Source organism: Lolium rigidum, chromosome 7 (assembly GCF_022539505.1).
Source record: "Lolium rigidum isolate FL_2022 chromosome 7, APGP_CSIRO_Lrig_0.1, whole genome shotgun sequence".
NCBI classification, from domain to species: Eukaryota; Viridiplantae; Streptophyta; class Magnoliopsida; order Poales; family Poaceae; genus Lolium; species Lolium rigidum.
This window is the reverse complement of record NC_061514.1, coordinates 214,086,706-214,105,177: the sequence shown is the minus strand read 5'-3', so window position 1 is coordinate 214,105,177 and position 18,472 is coordinate 214,086,706.

Sequence of the window (18,472 nt, the reverse complement as noted above, 5' to 3'; positions counted from 1 at the left end):
AAAGTTGATAAACAAGGTCTAGACATATTCAAACCAGAAAATCATGTATGTATCTGCCGCTAACCTTAAACTCTGTCTTAATTATGAAGTCAATCATGAAGAGAAGTGGTTTTGGGTTTCAAACATGAAAATTTCAAGAACATCCCAAAAGCTGCTTCATTTTAGAGTGACTAAGAAGGATCCAGGCTTACCTTTTCGTTTTCATATTTTATACTTGTTTAAATCCTGGTCAAACCTAGGATTTGACCAAGATTCAAATGGGCATAAAATTCAAATAAATTAGAAGAATGAAAAACAAAAGCACATAGTCTTCTTATGTCATATAGTAAGCATTCAAGTTGATAAACAAGGTTTAGACATGTGTTCAAACCAGACAAATCATGTATCTACCCCCTAACCATAAACTCTCTGTCGATCTTATGAAGTCTAGCATGAAGAGAAGTCGTATTGGTTTCAAACATGGAAATTGCAAGAACCTCCCAAGAGCTTCATTTTAGAGTGACTAAAAAAGATCCAGGCTTGCCTTTTCATTTTCTTGTTTTTAAATTGTTTAAATCTTGGTCAAACCTAGCTAGTATTTGAGAAATATTCAAATGGGCATAAAATTAAAAAAAAACCAGAAAAATGAAAAACCAAAGCACGTAGCCTTCTTATGTCATATAAAATAAGCATTCAAGTTGATAAACAAGGTCTAGACATATTCAAAATAGAAAAAGCATGTATCTACCCCTAACCCTTAACTCTGTCTTATGAAGTCAAGCATGAAGAGAAGTGGTTTTGGGTTTCAAACATGGAAAATTCAAAAACTTCCCAAAAGCTTAATTTTAGAGTGACTAGGAAAGGATCCATGCTTACCTTTTAATTTTCATGTTTTAAGTTTGTCTAAATCTTGGTCAAACCTAGGATTTGACCAACCACTACAAGAAAAGTTGCCATGGCCGACGAAGTTGAAGTCGCGCCGTGGTTGCTGGTGTACCATGGCCAACGATTTTGGGTCTGTCCGTTGTGCATGTCAAAACGTTTTTTTTCTCGTTTTTGATGCCACCTAGCCCGACGAAAACGGCCAAAACGTGGCGTATGGTGTCCCGGGACGTGGTGCATCTCGAATTCTCGGGTTCGCCGGCCGAGTCAACGCAAATCCGCACCGCCGAGGGATGTAGGGCCCAGATGGCAGCCTCTCTGGTATTGTTTTTTTTCTCGATCGTGCCATCTCGTTCAACGCTCTCCGATCGAGCCATTTACGATGCAGGATCATGGGTCCCGCATGTCATCCTCTATGAACCAAAATTCTTTCTATTCTTGGATTTTTTTGACCCCCGATTTACGGCTACTTCCTTTTTATTTTGATCCCTTGCCGCCTTGGAAACGTTGACACCGCTGGCTGCTAATTGGGACCCGCATGTCATCCTCTATGAGCAATCAACTTTCTTTTCTTGGAGTTTTTTTTGGCACCTCAAATTTGGTCACTTGCCTTTTTCTTTCAATCCCCTGCCGCCTCTCAAACGGTGATACCGCTGCTGCTAAATGGGACCCGCATGTCATCCTCTATGTACTATAAACTTTCTTTTCTTGGATTTTTTTGGCACCTCATATTTGGTCACTTACCTTTTTCTTTCGATCCCCTGCCGCCTCTCAAACGGTGAGACCGCTGCTGCTAAATGGGACCCGCATGTCATCCTCTATGTACTATAAAACTTTCTTTTCTACGATTTTTTTGGAACCTCACATTTGGTCACTTGCCTTTTTCTTTCGATCCCGTGCAGCCTCTCAAACGGTGATACCGCTGCTGCTAAATGGGACCCGCATGTCATCCTCTATGTACAATCAAGTTTCTTTTCTTGAATTATTTTTGGCTCCTTATATTTGGTCACTTGCCTTTTTCTTTCGATCCCGTGCCGCCTCTCAAACGGTGATACCGCTGCAGCTAAATGGGACCCGCATGTCATCCTCTATGTACAATCAAGTTTCTTTTCTTGAATTATTTTTGGCTCCTGATATTTGGTCACTTGCCTTTTTCTTTCGATCTCATGCCACGTTTGAAACGTTGAGGAACCTGCAGGCTCATGGGATCCACATGTCATCCTCTATGTACTATAAAACATTCGTTTCTTGGTTTTTTTTTGACTTGTTTCTTGGACTTTTTTTGGCACCTCATATTTGGTCACTTGCCTTTTTTCTTTCGATCCCCTGCCGCTTCTCAAACGGTGATACCGCTGTCGCTAATTGGGACCCGCATGTCATCCTCTATGTACAATCAAGTTTCTTTTCTTGAATTATTTTTGGCTCCCGATATTTGGTCACTTGCCTTTTTCTTTCGATCTCATGCCACGTTTGAAACGTTGATGAACCTTGTCGGCTCATGGGACCCGCATGTCATCCTCTATGTGCTATAAAAGTTTATTTTCTTGGGTTTTTTTTCACCCTCCGATTTTTGGCTATTTCCTTTTTCTTTCGATCTCATGCCACGTTTGAAACGTTGACGACGCTCGCCGGCTCATGGGTCCCCGATGTTAGCCTCCCGTACAGGAAACATGTGATATCTTGATTATTTTGCGGACAATAAACGAGTGTACTTCGCTCTGAGCTATTGCAAACGGATAGATTAAATATTTATTTTTCATAAACAAACTTATATGTTGAATCTCCTTGTTTTTTGTTTTTTGCGAAGCATAGGACTTTCCTGTTTTTTTAAGATAAATCTGACTTTCCCGTTTTGGAGTGGGCTGAAATTGTACAAGACAAAAGGCCTAGCAGGATAGTTCTAAGGCCCAGATATCCAGATGCAGCCCAATTGAACTCTTTCTTTTCTTGGATTTTTTTGCACCCCCTAATTTCTGGTTACTTCATTTTTCTTTTGGTCCTGTGCCGCCTTGGAAAAGTTGAGACCGCTGCAAAATGGGACCCGCATGTCATCCTCTATGTACAATAAAGTTTCTTTTCTTGGATTATTTTTGGCTCCTGATATTTGGTCACTTACCTTTTTCTTTCGATCTCATGCCGAGTTTGAAACATTGAGGAACCCTGCCGGCTCATGGGTCCCGCATGTCATCCTCTATGAAAAATAAAAGTTTCCTTTGTTGGATTTATTTTTTACCCCTAATTTCTGGCTATTTGCCTTTTTCTTTTGATCCCCTGCCTCCTTTGAAACGATGACGACGCAGCTGGCAGGTCGGTCCCACATGTCATCCTCTATGAACAATAAAAGTTTCCTTTGATGGATTTATTTTTGACCTTACTTAATTTCTGGCTATTTCCTTTTTTTCTTTTGATCCCCTGCAGCCTTGGAATAGTTGAGGATGCTGCTGCCTCATGGGTCCCGCATGTCATCCTCTCAGAAAGGTTAATGTTTCTTTTCTTGGATTTTGTTTACCAACTGATTTTTGGCTTATTTTTTATTTCGATCTCATGCCGCCTTTAAAACGTTGACGACGCTGCTGCCTCATGGGTCCCCGATGTCAGCCTCCCCGTACAAGAAACATGTGATATCTTGATTATTTTGCAGACAATAAACAGTGTACTTCGCTTCCGAGCTATTGCAAATGGATAAATTAAATATTTATTTTCCATAACCAAACTTATATGTTGAATCTCCTTGTTTTTTGTTTTTTGCGAAGCATGGGACTTTCCTGTTTTTTTTAGATAAATCCGACTTTCCTGTTTTGGAGTGGACTGAAATTGTATGAGACAAAAGGCCAAGCAGGATAGTTCGAAGGCCCAGAATCCAGATGCAGCCCAATTGAAATCTTTCTTTTCTTGGATTTTTTTCACCCCCTAATTTCTGGTTACTTCATTTTTCTTTTGTTCTCGTGCCGCCTTGGAAAAGTTGAGACCGCTCGCTGCAAAATGGGACCCGCATGTCATCCTCTATGTACAATAAAGTTTCTTTTCTTGGATTATTTTTGGCTCCTGATATTTGGTCACTTGCCTTTTTCTTTCGATCTCATGCCGAGTTTGAAACGTTGAGGAAGCTGCTCGCTCATGAGTCCCGCATGCCATCCTCTATGAACACTAAAGTTTCTTTTCTTGAATTATTTTTGGATCTGATATTTGGTCACTTGCCTTTTTCTTTCGATCTCATGCCACCTTTGAAACGCTGAGGAACCTGCAGGCTCGTGGGACCCGCATGTCATCCTCTATGTCCATCAACTTTCTTTTCTTGGAATTTTTTGACCCCCTAATTTATGGCTACTTTCTTTTTCTTTTGATCTCAAGTCGCATTTGAAACGTTGGGACCGCTGCTGCAAAATGGGACCCGCATGTCATCTCGTATGTACAATAAAAGTTTCTTTTCTTGGATTATTTTCCACCCTCTGATTTTTGGTCACTTGCCTTTTTCTTTCGATCTCATGCCACCTTTGAAAACGTTGAGGAACCTGCTGGCTCATGGGACCCGCATGTCATCCTCTATGTACTATAAAAGTTTTTTTCTTGGATTTTTTTCTTTTGATCCCCTGCCGCCTTGGAAACGTTGAGTAAACCTAGTCGACTCATGGGACCCGCATGTCATCCTCTATGTACAATCAACTTTCTTTTTCTTTTGATCTCAAGCCGCATTTGAAACGTTGAGACCGCTGTCTGCAAAATGGGACCCGCATGTCATCCTCTATGTACAATAAAGTTTCTTTTCTTGGATTATTTTTGGCTCCCGATATTTGGTCACTTGCCTTTTTCTTTCGATCTCATGCCGAGTTTGAAACGTTGAGGAACTTGTCGGCTCATGGGTCCCGCATGTCATCCTCTATGAACAATAAAAGTTTCCTTTGTTGGATTTATTTTTTACCCCTAATTTCCGGCTATTTGCCTTTTTCTTTTGATCCCCTGCCCCCTTTGAAACGATGACGACGCGGTTAGCGAGTGTCGGTCCCACATGTCATCCTCTATGAACAATAAAAGTTTCCTTTGATGGATTTATTTTTTACCCTACTTAATTTACGGCTATTTCCTTTTTTTCTTTTGATCCCCTGCCGCCTTGGAATAGTTGAGGATGCTCGCTGCCTCATGGGTCCCGCATGTCATCCTCTCGAAAGGTAAATGTTTCTTTTCTTGGATTTTGTTTACCAACTGATTTATGGCTTAATTTTTCTTTCGATCTATTGCCGCCTTTAAAACGTTGACGATCTTTGCTGGCTCATGGGTCCCTGATGTCAGCCTCCCCGTACAAGAAATATGTGATATTTCGATTATTTTGCAGACAATAAACAGTGTATTTCGCTCTGAGCTTTGCAAACGGATAAATTAAATCTTTATTTTTCATAACCAAACTTATATGTTGAATCTCCTTGTTTTTTGTTTTTTGCGAAGCATGGGACTTTCCTGTTTTTTTAGATAAATCCGACTTTCCTGTTTTGGAGTGGGCTGAAATTGTACGAGACAAAAGGCCAAGCAGGATAGTTCGAAGGCCCAGAATCCAGATGCAGCCCAATTGAAATCTTTCTTTTCTTGGATTTTTTTCACCCCTAATTTCTGGTTACTTCATTTTTCTTTTGGTCATGTGCCGCCTTGGAAAAGTTGAGACCGCTGCTGCAAAATGGGACCTGCATGTCATCCTCTATGTACAATAAAGTTTATTTTCTTGGATTATTTTTGGCTCCTGATATTTGGTCACTTGCCTTTTTCTTTCGATCTCATGCCGAGTTTGAAACGTTGAGGAAGCTGCTCGCTCATGGGTCCCGCATTCCATCCTCTATGAACAATAAAGTTTCTTTTCTTGAATTATTTTTGGATCTGATATTTGGTCACTTGCCTTTTTCTTTCGATCTCATGCCACCTTTGAAACACAGAGGAACCTGCAGGCTCATGGGACCCGCATGTCATCCTCTATGTCCATCAACTTTCTTTTCTTGGATTTGTTTGACCCCCTAATTTCTGGCTACTTTCTTTTTCTTTTGATCTCAAGTCGCATTTGAAACGTTGGGACCGCTGCTGCAAAATGGGACCCGCATGTCATCCTGTATGTACAATAAAAGTTTCTTTTCTTAGATTATTTTCCACCCTCTGATTTTTGGTCACTTGCCTTTTTCTTTCGATCTCATGCCGCCTTTGAAAACGTCGAGGAACCTGCTGGCTCATGGGACCCGCATGTCATCCTCTATGTACTATAAAAGTTTTTTTCTTCGATTTTTTTTCTTTTGATCCCCTGCCGCCTTGGAAACGTTGAGTAAGCTGCTGACTCATGGGACCCGCATGTCATCCTCTATGTACAATCAACTTTCTTTTTCTTTTGATCTCAAGCCGCATTTGAAACGTTAAGACCGCTGCTGCAAAATGGGACCCGCATGTCATCCTCTATGTACAATAAAGTTTCTTTTCTTGGATTATTTTTGGCTCCTGATATTTGGTCACTTGCCTTTTTCTTTCGATCTCATGCCGAGTTTGAAACGTTGAGGAAGCTCGCTGGCTCATGGGTCCCGCATGTCATCCTCTATGAACAATAAAAGTTTCCTTTGTTGGATTTATTTTTTACCCCTAATTTACGGCTATTTGCCTTTTTCTTTTGATCCCCTGCCCCCTTTGAAACGATGACGACGCAGTTGGCAGGTCGGTCCCACATGTCATCCTCTATGAACAATGAAAGTTTCCTTTGATGGATTTATTTTTGACCCTACTTAATTTCTGGCTATTTCCTTTTTTTTTTCTTTTGATCCCCTGCCGCCTTGGAATAGTTGAGGATGCTGCTGCCTCATGGGTCTCGCATGTCATCCTCTCAGAAAGGTTAATGTTTCTTTTCTTGGATTTTGTTTACCAACTGATTTATGGCTTATTTTTTCTTTCGATCTATTGCCACCTTTAAAACGTTGACGACGCTCGTCGGCTCATGGGTCCCCGATGTCAGCCTCCCCGTACAAGAAATATGTGATATTTCGATTATTTTGCAGACAATAAACGAGTGTATTTCGCTCTGAGCTTTGCAAACGGATAAATTAAATCTTTATTTTTACATAAACAAACTTATATGTTGAATCTCCTTGTTTTTTGTTTTTGCGAAACATAGGACTTTCATGTTTTTTATCGAAAAAAAGGACTTTCATGTTTTGGAGTGGGCTGAAATTGTACGAGACAAAAGGCCGAGCAGGATAGTTCGTAGGCCCAGATGGCCAGATCCAGCCCAATTGAAATCTTTCTTTTCTTGGATTATTTTGGCCAGATGCTACTTCCTTTTTCTTTTGATCCCGTGCCGCCTTTGGAAACGTTGAGACCGCTGCTGCAAAATGGGTCCCGCATGTCATCCTCTATGTACAATAAAAGTTTCTTTTCTTGGATTATTTTCGGGTCCTGATATTTGGTCACTTGCCTTTTTCTTTCGATCTCATGCCACCTTTGAAACGCTGAGGAACCTGCTGGCTCATGGGTCCCACATGTCAGCCTATAAACAACAAACCTTTCCTTTCTTGGAGTTATTTGACCCCTAATTTCTGGCTATTTTGCCTTTTTTATCCCGTGCCGCCTTGGAAATGTTGAGGAAGCTGCTGCCTCAAGGGTCCCGCATGTCATCCTGTTAGAACGATAAATGTTTATTTTCTTTGATTTTTTTACCAACTGATTTTTGGTTTATTTTTTCTTTCGATCCCCTGCCGCCTTTATAACGTTGACGACGCTGCTGGCTCATCGGGCCCCGATGTCAGCCTCCCCGTACAAAAAACATGTGATATCTTGATTATTTTGCAGACAATAAACAGTGTATTTCGCTCTGAGCTATTGCAAAGGGATAAATTAAATCTTTGTTTTTACGTAAACAAACTTATATGTTGAATCTCCTTGTTTTTTGTTTTTGCCAAGCATAGGACTTTCCTGTTTTGGAGTGGGCTTAAATTGTACGAGTCAAAAGGCTTCCGACAGGGTAGTTCGAAGGCTCAGATGTCCAGATGCAGCCCAATTGAAATCTTTCATGTTTTTGGCTACTTCCTTTTTATTTTGGTCCTGTGCCGACCGCTATTGCAAAATGGGGCCGACATGTCATCCTCTATGTACAATAAAAGTTTCTTTTCGTGGATTATTTTTGGCTCCTGATATTTGGTCACTTGCCTTTTTCTTTCGATCTCATGTCAACTTTGAAACGTTGAGACCGCTGCTGCAAAATGGGACCCGCATGTCATCCTCTATGTACAATAAAAGTTTTTTTGGATTATTTTTGGCACCTGATATTTAGTCACTTGCCTTTTTCTTTCGATCTCATGCTCGCATCCGAAACGTTGAGGAAGCTGGCGGCTTGTGGGTCCCGCAAGTCATCCTCTATGTAGAATAAAAGTTTCCTTTCTTGGATATATTATTTTTTACCCCTAATTTCTGGCTACTTCTTTTTCTTTTGATCCCGTGCCACCTTGGAAACGTTGAGACCGGCTAGCTGCAAAATGGGACCCGCATGTCATTCTCTATGTACAGTAAAGTTTCTTTTCTCGGAGTTATTTTTGGCTCGTGATATTTGGTCACTTGCCTTTTTCTTTCGATCCCGTGCCACCTTTGTAACTATCCTCTATGTGTTGCTCATTACAAGTTTATATCCCGAAACATCTTGATTTGCATCCCCTTCACTATAAGTTCAGGAGTATTATTTAGTTCACGACCAATTTGAAGTAATTGCACTTGGCACATGTTGGTTCACATTCCCTCCTTTTTATCTTTTGCCATCGTAACTTCTATTTTTGGTTTACATTCCCTGCTCTGTAGATGTAGCCATCATAACTTCATCTTGCTCAGTTGTTGTTACAAAATTTATAGCCGGCTACTATGTTGTTCATGCCAATTTTGTACTCCCTGAACATGTTGGTTTGCATGGGACTCGACAGTAGTAAGTCTGCTGTTTCATTTTAACGTGCTCTGTTATATTGGTCGTTGGTATGCGGCATGCACTCTTTGTTTGCTTATTGTGCGCATTACAATGATCTTCTTATAACGACGAAATGATGAGTTCCAAATTCTTTGGCAAACAATATTGTAGTGTCTTTGCCTTTCCATTGTTGCTGTCTTATCTTGTAATGTCTTTGTTTCAGATATAGGTGGTGCATGGACAACTTAAAAGATTGCCGAATGGCTTCATTGAATTGCTAGGTTTAATTACCATTCAATTTCTCTAGGTTCTGTAATATTTTTTCAAAGCCTTGCAGCTGATGTAATATTTAGTTAGTTTTTATTGTTCTTTCGTGCATTTTTTCTATGGTGCTCGTGGTAAGTGAGGCTATTCGACGGAAATCATGTGTCGCTTAAATATTCTCAGTATCTAAATCACAAATACTCATCCCTTAAACGCCCCAATTAAGCGAAATCACATATGTGCCGGCCCGCAAAATCCTAAAGCGCCTATTATGCCGTCATATAAACACCAACTAAACGGGCTGGCCCACTACTTATTGGGCCAGCCCACTTGCTTTAAGGTGGACCCCACCCACTACTAGGCCGGCCCTGTAACAGAAAAGTGGGCCCAACAAGCTTATTGGGCCGGCCCACTAATTCGTCGGGCCAGCCCACCTGATTTACAGTGGACCCCACATACTAATTGGGCCGGCCCGTTAGCACGATAGTGGCCCCACAAGCTTATTGGGCCGGCCCACTAACTTGTTGGGCCAGCCCAATAGCTTTTGTGGTGGACCCCACATACTAAATGGGCCGGCCCTTTAACAGGAAAGTGGGACTAACCTGTGTTTTTGGCCCGACCCACTATCTTGTTGGGCCGGCCCACTTGATATAAGGTGGACCCCACATACTAAATGGGCCGGCCCTTTAACAGGAAAGTGGGACCCACCTGTGTTTTTGGCCCGGCCCACTACCTTGTTGGGCCGGCCCACTTGCTATATGGTGGACCCCACATACTAAATGGGCCGGCCCTTTAACAGGGATGTGGGACCCACCTGTGTTTTTGGCCCGGCCCACTTTCTTGTTGGGCCAGTGATACGCGTAAAGCACACGCCCGTTAGGAACCCCAAGTGGAAGGTGTGATGCGTACAGCAACAAGTTTCTCTCAGTAAGAAACCAAGGTTTATCGAACCAGTAGGAGTCAAGGATCACGTGAAGGTCGTTGGTGACGGAATGTAGTGCGGCGCAACACCAGGCATTCCGGTGCCAACGTGGAACCTGCACAACACAATCAAAGTACTTTGCCCCAACTGAACAGTGAGGTTGTCAATCTCACCGGCTTGCTGTAAATAAAGGATTAAATGTATAGTGTGGAAGATGATGTTTGTTTGCGAAGAACAGTAAAGAACAATGTTTGCAGTAGATTGTATTCAGATGTAAAGAATGGACCGGGGTCCACAGTTCACTAGTGGTGTCTCTCCAATAAGAAATAGCATGTTGGGTGAACGAATTACAGTTGGGCAATTGACAAATAGAGAGGGCATAACAATGCACATACATATCACGATGACTACTGTGAGATTTAATCAGGGCATTACGACAAAGTACATAGACCGCTATCCGAGCATGCATCTATGCCTAAAAGTCCACCTTCGGGTTAGCATCCGCACCCCTTCCAGTATTAAGTTGCAAACAACAGACAATTGCATTAAGTATGGTGCGTAATGTAATCAACACAAATATCCTTAGACAAAGCATTGATGTTTTATCCCTAGTAGCAACAGCACATCCACAACCTTAGAACTTTTTGTCACTGTCCCAGATTCAATGGAGGCATGAACCCACTATCGAGCATAAATACTCCCTCTTGGAGTTACAAGTATCAACTTGGCCGAGCCTCTACTAGCAACGGAGAGCATGCAAGAACATAAACAACACATATATGATAGATTGATAATCAACTTGACATAGTATTCCATATTCATCGGATCCCAACAAACACAACATGTAGCATTACAAATAGATGATCTTGATCATGATAGGCAGCTCACAAGATCTAACATGATAGCACAATGAGGAGAAGACAACCATCTAGCTACTGCTATGGACCCATAGTCCAGGGGTGAACTACTCACACATAATTCCGGAGGCGATCATGGTGATGAAGAGTCCGCCGGGAGATGGGATTGGCGGCGGCGGCGACTCTGGAAGGTTTTCCGTATCGTGGCTCTCGGTACAGGGGTTTTCGCGACGAAGGCTATATGATGTGGTCTAAGACCTAGTTTGTGGCCCAATCTTGCGAAATCGACCCGAAATCAAAAGGGGAAAAGGTGGAGAAACGAAGAACGAGACGAACACGAAGAACACTACGCACACAAACCCGATACAATCGACTTACACTCCCGTGGCTCGACAAACCACGCCGGTAGAATCACACTAGGAGAGACCACGAGGTTGAATCCCGGTGTGAGAGATCGGTGATGAAGACGAACACTTGTGCGAGAGAGAGAGTGGGTACACTAGAATCTCACACACAACTATTAATCTCCAACAAGAGTAGCCTTGATGAAACACAGGAGATAATCCCGAGTTGATGAGCAAAGCTCTAAGAATTATCCAAGTCTATGTCTAACCCTAGCAAATGGGGAATACGGGAGCACATATAGCTCCGAATTTGGTCAAGGGTAGTTTGGGGCAAATGCTAATTAAATTACAACCGTCGGATGGCGAAACAGCGTTTCAGATTTGGGCCAATTCGTGCGCGGGCGGTACCTCGGGCGGAGGCTCCGGCCAAAGGTACCGCTAATTAACTCATTTGGAGCTGAAGTGTACTGGGGAGCTGGGGCTGCGAGCGGTACCCCGGCCGGTACCTTGGCCGGAGGTACCGGCCTCCTCTTCTCTCCCGCAGGTCGGCCAGGAGGTGGCGCCCAACCCCCGCCGGTAGTACCGGCCAGGAGGGGCCGGTACTACCGGTCTCCCCATGCTGCGCGCGGCCAGGTCTGGCCTTGGCCACCGGCCGGCCAGGGTGGAGGCTCCGGCCACCTCAGGCCTGGAGGTACCGGCCTCCCATGGCCTGGAGGCTCCACCCTCCTTCTCTTTCTCTTTTTCTTGTCCATTCTTCCTTTCTTCTTCTTCTTCTTTCCTTCTTTCTTCTTCTTCAAGTCCATTAGCTTTAGCTTCTTCTTCCTTGATGAATGGTGCCTCCTCTTCCTCGTATCCTTGATGATCCTTGTACCTAATAACACATAGAGTTTCGGCATGAGGTAGCATTCCGTCCAACGGTGTGTCAAGGTCAAGAGTAGCGAGGATAGAGTTCACCTTATCGTGTAGCGCTTTAACTCGGGCTCGTGTCATCGGTCCAGTTGGGGGAGTTGTTGGTCTTGGTGTGGAGGTGTCCGAAGGCCACCCCGCATCATCTCCCCCCCTTGGGAAAGAGTCGTCCTCGACTCTTGTTCCTCTTCATCTTCATGATATGGCGATAAGTCCGACACGTTGAACGTGTTGCTCACCAAGTACTTGGAGGTAGGGATGTCGATGACGTAAGCGTTGTTGTTGATGCGTTTGAGGACCTTGAAGGGGCCATCTCCTCTTGGCTTGAGCTTTGAGTTGCGTTCATGAGGGAATCTTTCCTTCCGGAGGTGGATCCAAACGAGGTCGCCTTCCTCAAAGATGCGTTCCTTCTTCTTGGCGTTGATTCTTGTAGCTTGACGAAGCACATGTTCTTGAATGGTAGCTCTTGTTTCTTCATGAAGTTTCTTGACGGCGGCGGTGCGCTTGTCGAAGTCCATGTTGATCCGCTCATGAAGGGGGAGCGGGAGTATGTCGAGTGCCGTGAGCGGCTCAAACCCGTAGACGACCATGAAGGGACTCCTTGATGTAGTCGAGTGCTTGGCGCGGTTGTAGGCGAACTCCGCGTGTGGAATGCATTCCTCCCATGACTTCAAGTTTTTCTTCACGAGGATGCGTAGAAGGGTGGAGAGGCTTCGATTGACCACTTCCGTTTGGCCGTCCGTTTGCGGGTGCGAGGATGATGAGAATAAGAGCTTCACTCCAAACTTGGCCATGAGCGACTTCCAAAGATAACTCATGAACTTGACGTCTCGATCCGACACAATGCTTTGCGGTACTCCATGTAGGCGAACAATTTCCCCGAAAAACAATGAAGCAATGTGTGAAGCATCATCGCTCTTATGGCAAGGTATGAAATGAGCCATCTTAGAGAACCTATCCACTACCACAAAGATTGAATCATGACCATGTTTGGTGCGAGGCAACCCTAGTACAAAATCCATGCTAATATCCGTCCATGGTGCATAAGGTATAGGCAATGGCGTATAAAGACCATAGGGATTAGAGGTAGACTTAGCTTGTAAGCAAGTGGTGCACCGGCGGCAAAGGCGTTCCACGTCGCGGTACATTCTTGGCCAATAATAGTGGGTCGAGAGCATGGCATATGTCTTCTCTCTTCCGAAGTGACCCATGAGACCACCTCCATGTGACTCTTGCAAAAGCAATTTTCGAAGCGAAGACTCGGGAATACAAATCTTGTTAGCTTTAAACAAGTAGCCATCATGCAAATAGAAATCATCCACTCCTCGTTCAATGGAGCACTTCTCAAAAATTGGAGCAAAGAAAGAATCGGAAGGATAGAGTTCTTTGATCTCTTCGAGTCCCAAGACATGAAAATCCAAGCGAGTAAGCAAAAGGGTGTTTTTGCGGGAAAGAGCATCCGCCACTACATTGTCCTTGCCCTTCTTGTATTTGATGACATACGGGAAGGACTCAATGAACTCAACCCATTTTGCATGACGTTTGTTTAAATTGTGTTGGCTTTTCAAGTACTTCAAAGACTCATGGTCGGAATGAATGATAAACTCTTTTGGCCAAAGATAGTGTTGCCAAACTTCAAGAACACGAACCAAAGCGTAGAGCTCCTTGTCATATATAGGATAGTTGAGGCGTGCGCCATCTAACTTCTCACTATAGTATGCCACGGGTTTGCCCTCTTGCATAAGAACACCACCAATACCAAGCCCACTTGCATCACACTCAATCTCGAAAGTTTTGGCAAAATTTGGAAGAACAAGAAGGGGAGCTTCGGTAAGGCGTTTCTTCAACTCATCAAAAGCATTTTGTTGGGCCTTGCCCCAAACAAACGGAACATTCTTCTTGGTAAGCTCATTCAAAGGGCAAGCAATGGTGCTAAAATCTTTCACAAAGCGGCGGTAAAACCCGGCAAGGCCATGAAAACTTCGGATTTGGCCAACATTTGTAGGAGTAGGCCAATTATGGATGGCCTCTACCTTGGAAGAATCAACTTCAATCCCATTAGCGGAAACCACAAAGCCAAGAAAAACCAATTTGTTTTGAGCAAAGGTGCATTTGGGGAGGTTAGCATAAAGCTTTTCATGACGCAAGATGCACAAGACTTCTCTCACATGTTGCACATGGTCCTCGAGGTTTTTGCTATAAATGAGAATATCATCGAAATAGACAACCACACTCTTGCCAATGAGAGGACGCAAGATGTGATTCATGAGGCGCATGAAAGTTGACGGAGCATTGGATAGACCAAATGGCATAACAAGCCACTCATATAGACCAAGTTTGGTCTTGAATGCCGTTTTCCATTCATCACCAATAGCCATGCGGATTTGGTGGTAGCCACTACGCAAATCAATTTTAGAGAAAATCGTGGCACCACTAAGCTCATCAAGCATGTCATCTAAACGCGGAATGGGATGGCGGTAACGGACGGTAATGGCATTGATGGGGCGACAATCCATACACATCCGTTGCGTCTCATCCGGTTTAGGCACAAGAATCACGGGAACCGCACAAGGGGAAAGGCTTTCTCGAACGTACCCTTTAGCGAGGAGATCTTGTATTTGACGTTGGATCTCCTTTGTTTCTTCGGGGTTGGTGCGGTAGGCGGCACGGTTTGGAAGCGGAGCGCCGGGTATGAGGTCGATGCGGTGCTCGATGCCCCGAAGCGGTGGAAGTCCATGAGGAAGGTCGTCGGGGAAGACATCTTGGAACTCCTTCAAAATAGACAACAAAGACGAAGGAATTGTGGTTAAGTCGTTAGTCTCCGATGACGGTCCCTTGCAAATGAGGACGTAGTGCAATATGGTGGATGGGTTTGCTTGCACTTCTCTCCACTCGCTTTTGGTGGCTAGGAGGACGCTCTTTCGCTCACTCATATATGGCTTGTGGCGCTCACTCTCCATTTGGTGGGTCGCTCCCTCACCTCTCAACTCACTATGGTGGGAGTGGTGTTGTGCCCTCGCTAGAGCCTTCGCATTGTCGGCGATGATTTGGCTAGGAGTCATGGGGCGTAGCTCGAACTTCTTGTCGTTGACCTTGAAGGTGTATGTGTTGGAGAGTCCATCATGTATAGCCTTCTTGTCATATTGCCAAGGGCGGCCAAGCAACATGTGGCACACCGTCATGGGTACCACGTCACACTCAATAGTATCCTCATAAGGTCCAATCTTGAAAGTGACGGTGACGGTATGTTGTATCTTGACGTTGCCCTTGTCACTCAACCATTGGATATGGTAAGGATGAGGATGCTTGCGGAGAGTGAGGTTGAGCTTCTCACACAACTCGGTGCTTGCAAGGTTATGGCAACTTCCACCGTCTATGATGACCTTGATCGACTTGCCACCAATTCCGGCACGGGTTTGGAAGATGTTGCACCGTTGTTCTTCCCTAGCTTGAGGTTGAGTTGTTAGCACCCTTGTGACCACAAGTGAGGGACTTGGGTCATGCTCACATAGGAGAGGATCTTCTCCACTTTCTTGCTCATAAGCTTCTTCACTTTCCACGGCGGCTTGCACAAGGGCTTCATATTCATCCTCATCAAGCGTCTCGATATCACCATTCTCCATAGTGATCATGACCTTGGTGTTCTTGCACTCAAACGACTTGTGACCTTGGGTGCCACACTTGAAGCAAGTGACACTAGAGGGTCCCGTGGATGCCTTAGAGGAGGCGGTGGAGGAGACCGTTTGCTTCATTCGACTTTGTATAGTCGGTTTCTTGAATGTTGTAGAGGACACTTCGGCCTTGGCACTTGTAGCATGAGGAGTTGATGTAGTAGAGGGAGTCGATGTAGCGAGCTTGGAGGAGAAATAGGTCTTGGCCTTGGAGTACTTGATGTCCTCAATCACTTGGCGCTCGGCCTTCGTTGCTTGATGGACCAACTCAACCATGTTGGAGTAAGGTTGGAACTCCACAATTCGCTTGATGGGATAGTTGAGGCCATTGAAGAAGCGAGCAATGGTTTGGTCATCGGACTCTTGGATGTTGGCTCGCATCATAGTGAGCTCCATCTCCTTGTAGAACTCCTCGACGGTCTTGGTACCTTGCTTCAACTTTTGGAGCTTGTTGAAGAGGTCGGTCATGTAGTGCGTGGGGACAAAGCGAGCATGCATCTCTTTCTTCATTTCTTCCCAAGTGGCAATTGGAGGTTCACCCTTCTCTTCTCGAAGAGTGAGGACTTGCTCCCACCAAGTGTTTGCGTAGTCCTCGAACTCAAGGGATGCCATAGCCACCTTCTTGGCACCGGAGTAGTTGTGGATGCGGAATATCTTGTCAACCTTGAGTGCCCATGAAAGGTAGGCCTCGGCATCTTCTTCTCCCTTGAACTTTGGCATGGTGAACTTGAGTCGTCCAAACATGTTCTCTTCATCCTCCAAGTTTCTTCGCCTAGGAGGGGCACCTTCATCTCTTGCGGCTTGAGGAGGAATAGGAGGTCTTCTACGGCCAACCATAGCATTGGGTTGGTGTTGGAGGTGCACACTTGCTTCACTTGGTTCACGGTGAGGATGTGGTTGAAGATCTTGACGAGGTGGTTGAAGATCTTGACGAGGTGGTTGGCGACGCCCAAAGATGGCCCTCTCATCTTGCTCATGTGGTGGTTCTCCTCTTCCACGTTGGTCATGGCGAGGATGATTGCGAAGATCACGCCTCGGTTGGTGTTGATGTTCATGGCCTTGAGCATCTCCATGTGGCTCCATGTTGTGGAAGACGTTGTCATGTGGGTGGCCGTCACGCCCATGGTGGGCATGGCCATCCGGTTGAGGACGATCTTGTGGAGGACGTTCTTGAGGACGAGCATGGCGATGTATTTCTCCTCGCCTAGAGTTGGAGCGAGAGTCTTCATGAAGAGCATGTGAGCGATGCGGTCGATGATGGTCTTCATGCCTTGAGGAGGAGCTTGAGGACGAACGGTGACCATGAGAGTAGTAATCTTGTGATGAGCTTGAGGATGATGAAGTAGAGCGGTGTCGGCGATGACGACCCAAGTTGGTGATGGCGCGCTCGAGGCTATCCATGCGTCGCTCCATGTTCGCATCATTGGCCGCCATTTGGCCATTCAAGTTGTCCGTAGCTTCGCGAAGGAGAGCCAAGTCTTGGTTCACGGCGGAGAAGTTGTGTGCCACTTCGTCGTATTGCTCATCGATGCGCGTCTCGAAGAGGGTGAGTTGCTCCTTGAACTCTTGTCGTTGCGTCCATAGGTTGTGTTGAGTAGCCAACCTCTCGGTGTTGCGGAGGACTTCTCCATCCCTTTGGTCATCTCCGCTCCTATCCATGATGGAAAGACAAGAACTATGTTGTGTATGTTAGTGGAAGGAGACTACCTCGCAACCTTACCGTTGTGTGATAGTATCGGGGTGATCAATCAAACCGAGAGCGAAACCAATTGTATCGGGCACACACACAAAGACACACGCAAAAGCTAGCAAATATGGTGGTAGGTGAGTATGGTGGAAAGCCAAGAGACGAAATCCGAAATCAAGTTTGTTGTTAAGAGTGGGTAAAATCCAAATATCGAATGTCAAAGCGGTGATCACTAAAACACGGAAAAAGATATGGAACACACACACGAGATGAAAGGGGTTAGTGCGACCAAGGAATGAGCGGAAAGATGTAAGAAGCCCTTAACAAGGGTGCTCGGTGTCACACTAACACAAGGAGAGACAAAGCTTTGGTTGCAACGGAGAGACAACTAGATTTACACGCGGCCTCTCTTCTCTTTTCTCTCTTTTGCTTAAAAGCTTTTCCTCCTTTGTCTTTGGTGGCCCTTGACACTCTTTTGGATTTTGTGGCACTTGCACTCTTTTGCTCTTGTGCGTTTTGGCGGCTTTTGTCTCGCACTATGTTAGCTTAGCTTCGCCTTTGCTATTTTGCCACACGAGTTTTGCTTAAAAGCTTGACTCCACACTACACACACACCTCACAACGGGGCCACGTGTAATGTCTCGCAACACTAGTCAAGCAATGCTCGGGAGGTTAGATCGCAAAAGGAAAAAGGATTTGCAAGTTATACCTAGATGGGGCGTAGGCGGTGATGAACACTCAACTTGCAATATGGTGGTTGGATCAAGAGTACGTTTGCAAGCTCGGGGTGCCGAGAGTGTCGTCGCTTGCTTCGGAGCTGCGGGTTAGTGTTACACACAAGGCACTCAAACCGAACAAGCAAACACAAGGTAGGCGAGAAAAAGTTGGGTCAAACTAGCTTGGCGGTGGTGGTAGTGGTATGCCGGTGGTCTTGCGGTGGCGTTGGTGGTGGCGGTGGTGGTGGCGGTGCCGCGGCGGTGTTTACCGGTGATATGGGGGGGACGGCGGTGTTGGCCGGTGGTGGAGAGGGGGTGGTGGTGTTGGTCGGCGGTGGTGG